Consider the following 12,578-nt stretch of genomic DNA (forward strand, 5'->3'; position numbering starts at 1 on the left):
GTTCTCTCAGGAATTCCCTTCCTGCCCACTTACCCAGGCAGCTGCAGGATGAGTGGGGGGGCGGGCAGCCAGGTATGCTGTGGCTGGAGCCGGGACCATGGTGAGGCTGTCACTATTGAGGCAGCCTCCCTATGGCCCCAGTTCTAGCTCCGGCAGCCACTAAACGGCCGTGCCGGCAGGGGAACATGGCTTCCTCGGCAGGCAAGACCAAGAGTCGCGTGGAGCAACGCAGCCCCAGCCGGTGGGGCCAAACGCCGCGTGGAGAGCAGCTGCCCCGTCCAGTGAGGCCAAGCACCTTGTGATGGGTGGCTGCTCCTGAAACCCTGTTCTCTTCCCTCCCCACTCAGCGGGAGCCTTCCCCTGGACTCTAGCTACTCCTAGCCAGCGGGTACTCACACCATTATCATGCATTATTAAGTGCATCCAAAAATATGAATGTGTAGAATGTGTCAGCACTGTCACACTTGTTAATTCTTTAATTCTGGTGCAATTGAGGAAAAAGGTATGGACTGGAGAATACTCTTTAACAAGTATTAGCAACTTTTTTAAAATTCTGTTTAACAGTTTTTCCAATTCTTGTTAACCATCATGACCCCCCTACTTTGATTTGTCTGATATGCCATGGGCTAAAATTACCACAATGAATATGCAAATATGCAAACAAAGTAATTACCTTAATGAATACACAAATATTTCAGTGCTGCTCTGCCAACAGTTTTTGAATGAGTGGGCTGGCCCGCGGTATAAAAAAGGTTGGGAACCACTGCTACAACGAGTTTGTGGAATTTAGGCTCAGGAAGAACTTTATTATATTTGGACCATCCCCACACACCAGGTGCTGTGCTATGTGTTGCCTTTTGACTCAACATGGGCTGGCTCCCTTCACTATCTCTGGCTGGCTAGTAGGCCTGTCCTACTGGAGTAAGTTGGCAGGTTTCCCAGACCCATCCGGGCATTTCATATTCTGAAAACTCTTAAAAGAGTGGTCAAGCAGGAGTCAGCCCCATAGGGATGACAGGTAACCATAACAGAAACAGGAAACCCTGACAGAGCTGTCAAAGGCTCTGCTGTGGGTCTACAGCTGTGGGAGGGAGGCCCTGCTATTTACAGAAGCATTTGCTGTTGCCTTCTTTGGTGCTTTCAGAGTAAGTTAACTGATTGCTTATGGCAGCTGCGGATAGGTCCCAGCATGAGTAACAGATGTGCAACTGGCTACAGAATGGTGTTCCTGTGTTTCAGGTACTCTCATACAGATCAGAAGAAAAAGGGGGCTTATGTGATGTTCAAAGAATGTAAAGACAAGTGCTTATTCCCTGTAAAGATTATTAGAACTTTAAAAATCTGGAGCCTGCTGTCCACACATGGTGAAGGAAGCTGCTGAGAAACACCTTGCGCTTCTGAGGTCTTGATCAGGAGAAATTTGGAATGGATCAAGGTAGCGATGTCAGCAGCTGGAGAGGGTTTTTGCTAGGGATGTTAGATGTTGTTTAATTTAATAATCGTGTAACTGCACCAAATTTTATCAGTTACACGATTATTCAATGGTCCCTGGCGGCGGGGCCAGCAGCTAGTGTGCTCCCAGACCCACTCCCAGAAAGTGTCCTGCCACCTCAGGCTGCTGCCTTTGTATCAGAAGCAACAGTGTAGGGCAGCAGCAACTGCTGTCTGCGGGGGCCCTGAGCTCCTCATGGACAGGGATTGATCTGGAATCCTGCCTACCCCATTCCCGCATGTGGGAGGTGTGGGGGCGGGGAGGAGGGAGGAGGCAGCTCCATAAAGCCAGTGCTTGGAGGGAGTTGGCTTTTAAGCTGGCTCCCGCCAAGCACTGGCTCCTGCCTGCCTCCCCACTTCTATGTGAGGCAGTAAGGGGGTGGGCAGGCTGCTCTGTGGAGTTGGCACACATAGGGAGCTGGCTTAAAAACCAACTTCCCACACATATCGGCTCCCATCTGCCCCCCACCTCCTGCATTCCTGCCTCTGATAGAAAGGCAGCAGCATGCTGGGGTGGGAGGGGAGGAGAACAAATGGTTCCACTGTAGCCAATATGCATGGAGAGCCAGCTCCCACCTGCCCACCTCACCCTCTTTGTGGGTGGAGGCAGATCTGCGGGCCCCCTTGCATACTTAGGCCCCCCCTTGCACTCCTCCATTCCTCGCACATATTTGCTGTATACCCTTCTTCAACCCCCTTTATTTCAGGGACTTCTTGCAACCATCCACTTATTCCAGTGTTTCCCCTCCATTTTCATTTCCAGTTTTCACTAAAATCAGTAGGGTTCTTGCCCACAGATACCTAAAACATTTTCTGAAAATTCTGAATTGATCAGATTCAGGATTCAATTATCTTGCATAAAACGAAGGAAGCAGTCAGTCAAAGAATTGCCACTTAGCTGAGTGTCCTTGCTTCATTGGTCCAGAAAGAACTCCAAAATATATTATATTTAAAAAAGCCTCATTATTCTGAGCCAATGTTGAGATTTTTTTGAGGCCTGGACTCTTGATGTTTGAATGCTTGGAGTTGCCATGTAACTTGGACAGCCTCATCTGCCTGCCAATCCATTCCCACATGGAATATGCACAGTATTCCAAACTTTGAACAGCTCTAGACAGCTGAGTAAAACTAACCTGCCACAAATGTGTTTTCTATTTTCTCCCCAAATTTGTGATTATTTTTATACTCCTTCCTGCAAGAAAAGCCCAATTTCCAGAATGTATCATATTTTAGTCCTGGACTAGTTATACAATCTCTCATAACCCTTCAAGGAAAGAAATAGCAACTATATATACTCACCATTGGAGAGGGGAAGATTTCCTGCTTTTCAATGGAACACAAAGTACTTGCTAGCTGTAGCCCGGCTAGGCCATGAGATAATGACACTGAAAGCAATACATTTTACGTGTACAAAAGCTTTTGACATACTTTGAGAGGTTTTTCCAAATGTATTAGATATATATTTTCTTCCTCAGAGGCCTTTTATGCAGGGTTTATGCTAATTAGCTTGGTTTTACAGGTGACGAGAGAAAAATTCAACTCAATAAATACTTTAAAAACTCAAACATTTCTTAAATATATTGCACATCCAGATATGAACTATAACAGTTTTATTGCCACTCTGGCACTCATTTGAGTTGACCTTCAAAATTGACTCATAGACTTGTCACTCACAAGTATGGTGACCATCCCAAATTGATATTGATAACACTTCTTTCAACATATGCTCTTATTTTTTGAATATTTTCCAAATTTGGTCACTTTCAGTGTTTAATGGCAACTGAGGATATGGGAGATGCAATTTGTTAATCCCCAAAACTTTCTAGATTCACCCCCCCCCCCCCACTCTGTGAGCACTTTCAGACCATGTACTGTTTGTTTCTACAGTATTGCACGATAATCTATTTTGTCTTTAAGTTGTATTTGTAAGCTCCTTGGGAATGGAACCTGTTCTCTGTCGGGCATGCTTGCCAATTTGCAAAACATGAAACACAATCTGGTATCGCTATAGAAAATGACTGTCATCATGCTAATATGTTACTATTTATCATCACAATAAACCAATTCAGTTTTTACTCAGGAAAAATAAAATGGAGGCTCCCAAACGGGCAAAGAACTATTTGCCGGGACAAAAGGGGAATATCCATAAACGGTTTTTCTTGGGGTACTTTTTCCATCTGGCAAGTAAGTAGTAAACTCAATTAACTGAGAGGTTCTGTTGCAAGTACTCAGGTGGCATGATTTTAGCAGAAGACTGATTCAAATACAGCAGAACCTTTATAGCATAGCTTTATAGTAAGTGAGAGTCAATGGTAAGTCACTGAGCAGTTTGAAATGAAAACTGGTGTCAAACAGGGATGCAACACTCAGTTCAGTACATTGCTTTATACTTAGAAAACATCTTATCCAACCAAGTAACACTGATGGAGACTGCATGATATTGGGGCAATTTATCAGTAATCTTTATTTCATGGAAAATATAATGATAATGCCTACAGAAGAATACAACCAAAAATCGTCAAGGTGTATACAACAGCCAAACAATGGGGATGAAAACTGGACGAACCAAAGATAAAAATAATGGAAATATCAAAAATCAAGAAACAGGCTAAATTAGTCATTTATGAAGTAGATGTTGAAAAAGTTGACGGCTTCTGCTTTGTTGTGTTTCAGTGTAACAGATGGCAGCCACTGTAATGAAGATGTCAACACATCGACTTCAGCAGAAAGGTTATGTGCTTGCACAATGCTTGAAGCTTCAAATAAGGGTACATCCACACTGCAACACTATCCTCAAATAACTTAGTCTGTGTCTACACAGCAGGTAGTTATTTCAAAATTGTGTCAAAATACTGTCAAGCTGGAAGACTTCTTACTCCATGCTGTAACCCTCATTGTATGAGGAATAAGGGAAGTCAGAGGAAGAGTGCTGTATTTCAAAATAAGTGCTCTGTAGACGCTCTTTATTTCAGAATAAGCTATTTCAAAATAAAATACGCAATTGACATGGCTCAATTTGCGTAGCTTATTTCAAATTAAGCCCTGCAGTGTAGATGCACCCTAAGTGACCATGGCAGCTAAAACCAGATATTACATTATCTTATGAAAGTGAAACATTAGTACCTACAAAGTATCTAGAGCAAAAGCTGCAAACATTTGAAATGACGTGCCTGTGGCTTATTCCAGACATGACAAGAATAAACACACTAAGAAATGAAAACTTCTGAAAAAGAGTGAAAGTGTAGTGTGTGATTGCAATCATCAAAAGGCACCAACTGCAGTGATTTGGTCATGTTGCTAGAATAACCCCATATCTATCGCCTAACATTCATCTCTGTGGAGAAGATAATTCTGGGGAAATTCTGCAGAATTATGCAAGCACAGAATTAATGTCCCTGTGGATTCCCTCCTTTGAATTCTGATGGGGAGGCAAAGGGAAGCTGGAATTACACCTCTCTCTCACTCAGGGCTGATGTGGTGCTAGAAGAGAGGACAGATGGCTCAAAGGCCAGGACAGCTAGCCACAGAGAGGGAGGGAACAGAGGCTGCCTCTCTCATAGTATCCCTCCTGCAGGACCAGGTGAAGAGACATGGGATTATGGGGGGAGGGCATGAATGGACAGTGTGGGGCACACAAGCCTGGTGGGGGATCACACAGAGTGCGTTTCAGAAAGGCTAATGAGGGGTACAACGTTGGGATGACAACATTGAGTCAAGGGCCACATGGGCATGAGGAAAATGGGGAGGTGAAGGGGCACATGGGGAGGGGATGCAGAGACACAAGAACGTGTGCAGATATGCTCGAATGAATGGGGTGGGGCAGAGACAAACAGGGAAAGAAGAACATGTGCCTTGCTGAACAGGGGAAGACAGAGGTCAGTTAGGGTCTGCATGGGGGAGGCTGCCCAGTTCCCTAACAATACTCCCCAGCCCCAAAAACTCATTCCATATTCTCCCACCCACACTCAATAACTCTCCTTCCCAGCAATTCCTTCCCTCTCTTTCAGTTCCTGTTTCCACTAACTCTCCCAAGACTTTGCACTGCATCTGCGGGATGTGAGAAATACTGTTCCATATTGCAGTTTAAACAATTAGTGCTCAAAGTTCCATATTAAATAGGCCTACTAACGACTATATTGGTCAAAAATATTTCCTGTGTCTTTTTTTGTTGTCTGTATTGTTACTGAGATACTAGCTGACAGGTATTTTGAAATAAATTACCAAAATAATTGAAACTGGCATGATTTTATAGTGTTGTTGTCTGGTAAAATATACAGAATTTTAAAATACTGTGTGCCGAATATTTAATTTCTTGGCACAAAATTCTCCCTGGAGTAAAGATCATGGTGAGAGAAGTCAGTGGCAGAACAGCATATAAAATGATCCAGATAGCCCTCCAACTTGCTCAAATGGTGGATCAAAACAGATGCAGACAGAATCTGCTCATGACTTTGGCCATCAGTGGACAAATACTAGCCCATGGGCTGGATGTGGTTCGCCAGGGTTAGTCCCTGACGTGCTGTTGTTATATTTACCTGTGCTTCTGCAAGTATGGGTGCTTGCAGATCCTGATGGCTGCTGATTGCTGTTCCTGGCCAATGGGAGGTGTGGGCAGCAGTGTCCTGGTCCGCACTACTTCCTGTAGCTCCCATTGGCTGGGAATGGTGATCCGTAGTCAACAGGAGCTGCAAGCACCTGTATCTGCGGAAGCACAGGTAAATATAGTGGCAGTGGCCCACCAGGGTCTAACCCTGGAGAACCTCCTCCATCTATTTGTCCTGACTTTGGCCCTACCCAACCCTAGTGTTGGAAAAAGGAGATGATGGTGATGAATGGAAGCTGGACACAGGAGGGAGGAAGGGTTCGTCACTAACACACCCATTACTCATTTTTACTAGTGTAAATAAAGAAAATTCATATTATGTCAAGTTTGTAAATTATTTTATACGGAAGCAAAAATAGAAAATATCTTACCGTCCATTCAAATGAACTTGTGTCCCACATGTCAACAGAAAAGTTCATATATGAGATTACTACTAAAGGTAGCATAGTGCACACTGGGAAAACTAGACACACCCTCTAATAAAGATTTAAAGAACACTGAACTGACAGTATCAGTGTTACTACTTAACTAACTAAATCTTGTTCTGATGGCAGCAAACTATAGGATTTGGTTAGTGTTTATTTCAGTTTTTCTCTTTTCTTAGCAATAGGAAATATAAGGAAGCACTGTAAATCAGCAGAGAGACTTAGGTGTACTTTTTATTAGAGAAAAGGATGTCATTATACAGGCTGAACTGTGGAATGCAGTGCTACCAGTTTGTGACAAAAAAAATAATAATCATGTACTGAACATGACTCTGATCCCTTTACATTCTCTTCCTCAGTGAGCTGATTCAGGCCCCAACTAATACAAGTAGCTGTTATAAGCTGATTTATCCCCAATGACTAAAAGAAACTGCAGACATGTTCACTTTAACTTTTGGGAGTAAAGTTAATCCCCCTTCTACTTTATTATTATATGGACTACTACAAAAATTTTGGAGGTAATATTAAAAGCTGCACTGTAGCTTTTCTTGCTAACATGTATGTATACACATAGGACTGAATTCTTAATGTGCTAGAAAAAGCTACCACTTAAGATATCAAGGGAGAAATACCATCCACCGGTAAAGAATTCTCTATTTCTAATATAATAAAGGGCTTTATAACCCAGTTAATAGGGGGTTCTGAAAGCTCTAAGATCAGAGGATACTACTGTAATTTGTCTATAATTTCATATATCTAATGATACCATACCATATCTGCCATAATCATCATAGATTATCAAATACCATAACCAAATTGGCACTGAAGCCTAGTCAGGTGAAATTAAAGATTGAAACTTAATTAACTATGTGGTATATTCAGATATACTGGCAAGTAAATAATATTCATGTTATTGGAAGTTAAATATTTGCATCAATAGCCTGTAATCTATTATCTGCTTCAATGTCTGTTGCAGCAAACCTTTTTAATGTTAAAATGTACTCTGAGCCTTTATGCTTAGAGAACAACTCTGAGCTTGAATTTTTGAAGTAACATGATAAAAAAGTAAATTCAATTTTTTTGTTTTACTATTTTCAAGTCTTTTCTAAGCCCTGGTCTACACTAGGATTTTATTTTAAAATACTCCCCACCCTCCCGGTTAAATTTATAAGCAGAGAGTTCACACTACCAAGCCCATTATTTCAAAATCACAAGCCACAGAATTCAAAAACTGGACTCCTGCTTTTCATCAGGAGTAATGCTAATTCCAAAATAGTTATTTTGAAATAACAGTAGTGTGGATGCACCAGTGCCACTATTTCAAAATAACTGCTCCCCAGAGTAATTCGAACTAATTACGCCCCAGTGCTTCCTGGGGCTCTAAGTCCAAGGTCCACATTAATGGAGCCTGCCTCAGACTAATTTTGAGGCTTCTCCATAGTGTGGACATACTAGTTTGAATTTGTTAAATCAGCAGTTATTAAGTCAAATTTACTAATTTTGAAATAGTTTCCTAGTGTAGACATGGCCTAAGTGAATAATGTTGTTGCATAATATAGTATTTCTAGTTTACTGTAATGTATCTAGGAATTTTACACTGAATATTAAACAAATTAGTGAAAATAAATACTAATTGATTCCTTGGTGTTTCTGTTGACTAAGAACCAAAGGAAAGATGCCAAACAGATTTAGTTGCTTCCCCACAGTTTTTAATAAACATAAGGAACATGGCAAACATTAAGGCAGGGGTGGGAAACCTCTTTTGGGTCAGGGATCACTGACCCACAGAAAAATCAGTTGGGAGTGGAACACAATTGAGAAGCAGAAAAAAAACCCTCACTGTGGCCCCCAACAGAGTAGAAAAAAGACACTCCCCACATTCCCCTTGCACACCAGAGCCTGGGGGAGAGGGGGTAAAGCCTACTAGATTTTGTGTGCTACAGCCCCCAGGGGACAAGCTGAAAGACTGGAGCACCAGCTTAGGCTCCCTAATGCTGGGGGGGAGAGGGCTGAGACTCAGGTGCTGGATCTGGGCAAGCTGAGGGCCACATCTGGGCTCCAGGCCTGAGGTTCCCCACAGCTGCATTAAGGCAGGGCTGGGCAAAATACAGCCCCTAGGAGGTCAGAACGAAGAGAAGTACTACAACTGCTCTCCAATTTTAAAAAAGTCCCCTAACTTTTTTCACTGGACCACACAGCAGATCCTTTTTAGAGACTAAACAAATCCAGTGATTCATGGATAGAGGTAAGCAATGGCTATCAAGCTCTCTCCACAGGCTCTGCAGTGCTGAAAGCTCTGGAAGGGACCTCACAAGGAAGAAACCAGAAGGGAACACCATCTACTGGAAGGCATGGGATGCGTAGTCCTACGGATGGGGGTTCCACGGCCACCATGCCCAAAAGGAAACGACTGGTGGTGGTGGTCGGGGACTCCCTTCTAAGAGGGACTGAGCCATCCCTCTGCCGTCCGGACCTGGAATCTCGAGAGGTGTGCTGCTTACCGGGAGCTCGCATTCAGGATGTCACTGAGAGGCTTATCAAGCTGATCAAACCTTCGGATTGCTACCCCTTCCTGCTTCTCCATGTGGGAACTAATGATACGGCCAAAAATGATCTTGAGCGTGTTACTGCGGATTATGTAGCGCTAGGAAGAAGGACCCAAGAATTTGGAGCGCAAGTGGTATTCTCCTCCTGTTGAAGGGAAAGGACTGGGCAGGGATCGTCGGACTGAGGACGTAAATGTGTGGTTGCGCAGATGGTGTCGCAGAGAGGGCTTTGGTTTCTTCGACCATGGGACTCTGTTCCGGGTGCAAGGATTGTTAGGAAGACATGGGATCCACCTAACGAAGAGAGGAAGGAGCATCTTCGCGGGCAGGCTTGCAAACCTAGTGAGGAGGGCTTTAAACTAGGTTCGTCGGGGGATGGTGACCAAAACCCTGAGAAGAGTGGGAAAGTCGGATACCGGGAAGAAATGCAGGGAGGAAGGGGCAAGAAAGGAGGACCCATGTTTCGAATGGAGAAGATAGGACGATCAACTGGTTACCTGAAGTGTTTGTACACTAATGCGAGAAGCCTGGGCAACAAACAGGAAGAACTGGAGGCCCTGGCCCAGACCAAGAAATATGATTTAATTGGGATAACAGAGACTTGGTGGGATGACTCGCATGACTGGAGCGCTGTTATGGAAGGGTATAGACTGTTCAGGAACAACAGGCAGGGGAGAAAAGGAGGAGGAGTTGCACTATATGTAAGAGAGCACTACGATTGCTCTGAACTCCAGTATAAAGAGGGAGAAAAACCTGTTGAGAGTCTATGGGTTAAGTTTAAAGGAGCAAACAACAGCATTGATGTTGTGGTTGGTGTTTGCTGCAGGCCACCGAATCAGGTGGATGAGGTAGATGAGGCTTTCTTCGGACAACTGAGCGAAGCTTCCAGATCGCAGGCCCTGGTTCTCGTGGGGGACTTTAATCACCCTGACATCTGCTGGGAAACCTATACGGCAGTACACAGGCAATCCAGGAAGTTTTTGGAGAATGTTGGGGATAACTTCTTGACACAGGTGCTGAAGGATCCGACCAGGGGCCGTGCGCAGCTTGACCTTCTGCTCACAAACAGGGAGGAACTAATAGGGGAAGTGGAGGTGGGTGACAACCTGGAAAGCAGTGATCATGAGATGGTAGATTTCAGGATCCTGACGAAAGGAAGAAAAGAGAGTAGTAAAATACACACCTTCGACTTCAAAAAAGCAGATTTTGACTCCCTACGAGATCTGATGGGCAGAATCCCCTGGGATGTTAACATGAAGGGGAAAGGAGTCCAGGACAGCTGGCAGTATTTTAAAGAAGCCTTATTGAAGGCACAGAAAGAAACCATCCCGACACGTAGCAAGAGAGGCAAACATGGTAGGAGACCGGACTGGCTTACAGGGGAAATCCTTGGTGAACTTAAGCACAAAAAGGAAGCTTGCAAAGAGTGGAAACTTGGACAAATGACCAGGGAGGAGTTTAAAGGTATAGCTCGAGAATGCCGGGGGGTTATCAGGAAAGCGAAAGCACAAATGGAATTGCGACTGGCTAACGATGTGAAGGATAACAAGAAAGGTTTCTACAGGCATGTTAACAAGAAGAAGGTGATCAGAGAGGGTGTGCGGCCCCTAATGGATGAAGGAGGTACCCTAGTGACAGATGATGTGGGGAAAGCTGAAGTACTCAATGCTTTCTTTGCCTCTGTATTCACAGACAAGGTCGGCTCCTGGACTTCTGCGCCAAGTGACGCAAGATGGGATGAAGATGGACAGCCCGTGGTGGGTAAAGAACAGGTTAGGAACTATTTAGAAAAGCTAAACGTACATAAATCCATGGGTCCGGACTTAGTGCATCCGAGGGTACTGAGGGAGTTGGCAAATGTCATTGTGGAGCCTTTGGCTATTATCTTTGAAAAGTCGTGGAGATCGGGAGAAATCCCGGATGACTGGAAAAAGGCAAATGTAGTGCCCATCTTCAAAAAAGGGAAGAAGGATGATCTAAGGAACTATAGGCCGGTCAGTCTTACCTCGGTTCCTGGAAAAATCATGGAAGGGATCCTTAAGGAATCCATATTGAGGCACTTGGATGAGAGGAAAGTGATTAGAAATAGTCAGCATGGATTCACGAAGGGCAAGTCGTGCCTGACCAATCTGATTAGCTTCTATGATGAGGTAACTGGCTCGGTGGACATGGGGAAGTCAGTGGACGTTATATACCTTGACTTTAGCAAGGCTTTTGATACGGTCTCCCACAATATTCTTGCCAGCAAGTTAAGGGATTGTGGATTGAATAAATGGACGGTAAGATGGATAGAAAGATGGCTAGAAGGCCGGGCCCAGCGGGTAGTGATCAATGGCTCGATGTCAGGATGGCGGTCAGTTTCTAGCGGAGTGCCCCAAGGTTCGGTTCTAGGACCGGTTTTGTTCAATATCTTTATTAATGATCTGGATGAGGGGATGGATTGCACCCTCAGCAAGTTTGCGGATGACACTAAGCTGGGGGGAGAGGTAGATACGCTCAAGGGCAGAGATAGGGTACAGAATGACTTAGACAAATTGGAGGATTGGGCCACAAGAAATCTAATGAGGTTCAACAAGGACAAGTGTAGAGTCCTGCACTTGGGACGGAAGAATCCCATGCATAGTTACAAGCTGGGGACCAACCGGTTAAGTAGTAGTTCTGCAGAAAAGGACCTGGGGGTTACAGTGGATGAGAGGCTAGATATGAGTCAACAGTGTGCCCTTGTAGCCAAGAAGGCTAATGGCATATTAGGTTGCATTAAGAGGAGCATTGCCAGCAGATCCAGAGATGTCATCATTCCCCTTTATTCGGCTTTGGTGAGGCCGCATCTGGAGTATTGTGTCCAGTTCTGGGCCCCCCACTACAAAAAGGATGTGGACTCATTGGAGAGGGTCCAGTGGAGGGCAACCAAAATGATTAGAGGGCTGGAGCATATGACTTATGAGGAGAGGCTTAGGGACTTGGGTCTGTTTAGTCTGCAGAAGCGAAGAGTGAGGGGGGATTTGATAGCAGCCTTCAACTTCCTGAAGGGAGGTTCCAAAGAGGATGGAGAGAGGCTGTTCTCAGTAGTGACAGATGGCAGAACAAGGAGCAATGGTCTCAAGTTGTGGTAGGAGAGGTCCAGGTTGGATATTAGGAAAAACTATTTCAATAGGAGGGTGGTGAAGCACTGGAATGGGTTACCTAGGGAAGTAGTGGAGTCTCCATCCCTAGAGGTGTTTAAGTCTCGGCTTGACAAAGCCCTGGCCGGGTTGATTTAGTTGGAATTGGTCCTGCCTAGAGCAGGGGGCTGGACTTGATGACCTTCTGAGGTCTCTTCCAGTTCTATGATTCTATGATTCTAAGTTTTTCATGGGCTCTGAAATTACTGAGAGAATGGCTGACCCCTCCACTGACTACTATAGAGTATAAGGCAATAAAAATTCTGCAGAAGACTAGAAAAGAAATCACAGTTTTAGAATTCAACAGATTTTGTGTTTCTTAAATCCATGCAGGTAAAGCTGGGGAAATGCA

The 12,578-nt window shown here is 44.3% G+C and overlaps 1 protein-coding gene across 4 annotated transcripts in view; it reads right to left on the reverse strand.

Moving 5' to 3' along the window:
• Positions 1-12,578, reverse strand: part of MIPOL1 (mirror-image polydactyly 1) — a 303,297-nt gene that overhangs the window by 75,139 nt on the left and 215,580 nt on the right. The gene's annotated exons all lie outside the window — the stretch shown is intronic.

The sequence above is a fragment of the Pelodiscus sinensis genome, chromosome 5, assembly GCF_052426305.1.
Source record: "Pelodiscus sinensis isolate ZL-2025 chromosome 5, ASM5242630v1, whole genome shotgun sequence".
In the NCBI taxonomy this organism is placed as follows: domain Eukaryota; kingdom Metazoa; phylum Chordata; order Testudines; family Trionychidae; genus Pelodiscus; species Pelodiscus sinensis.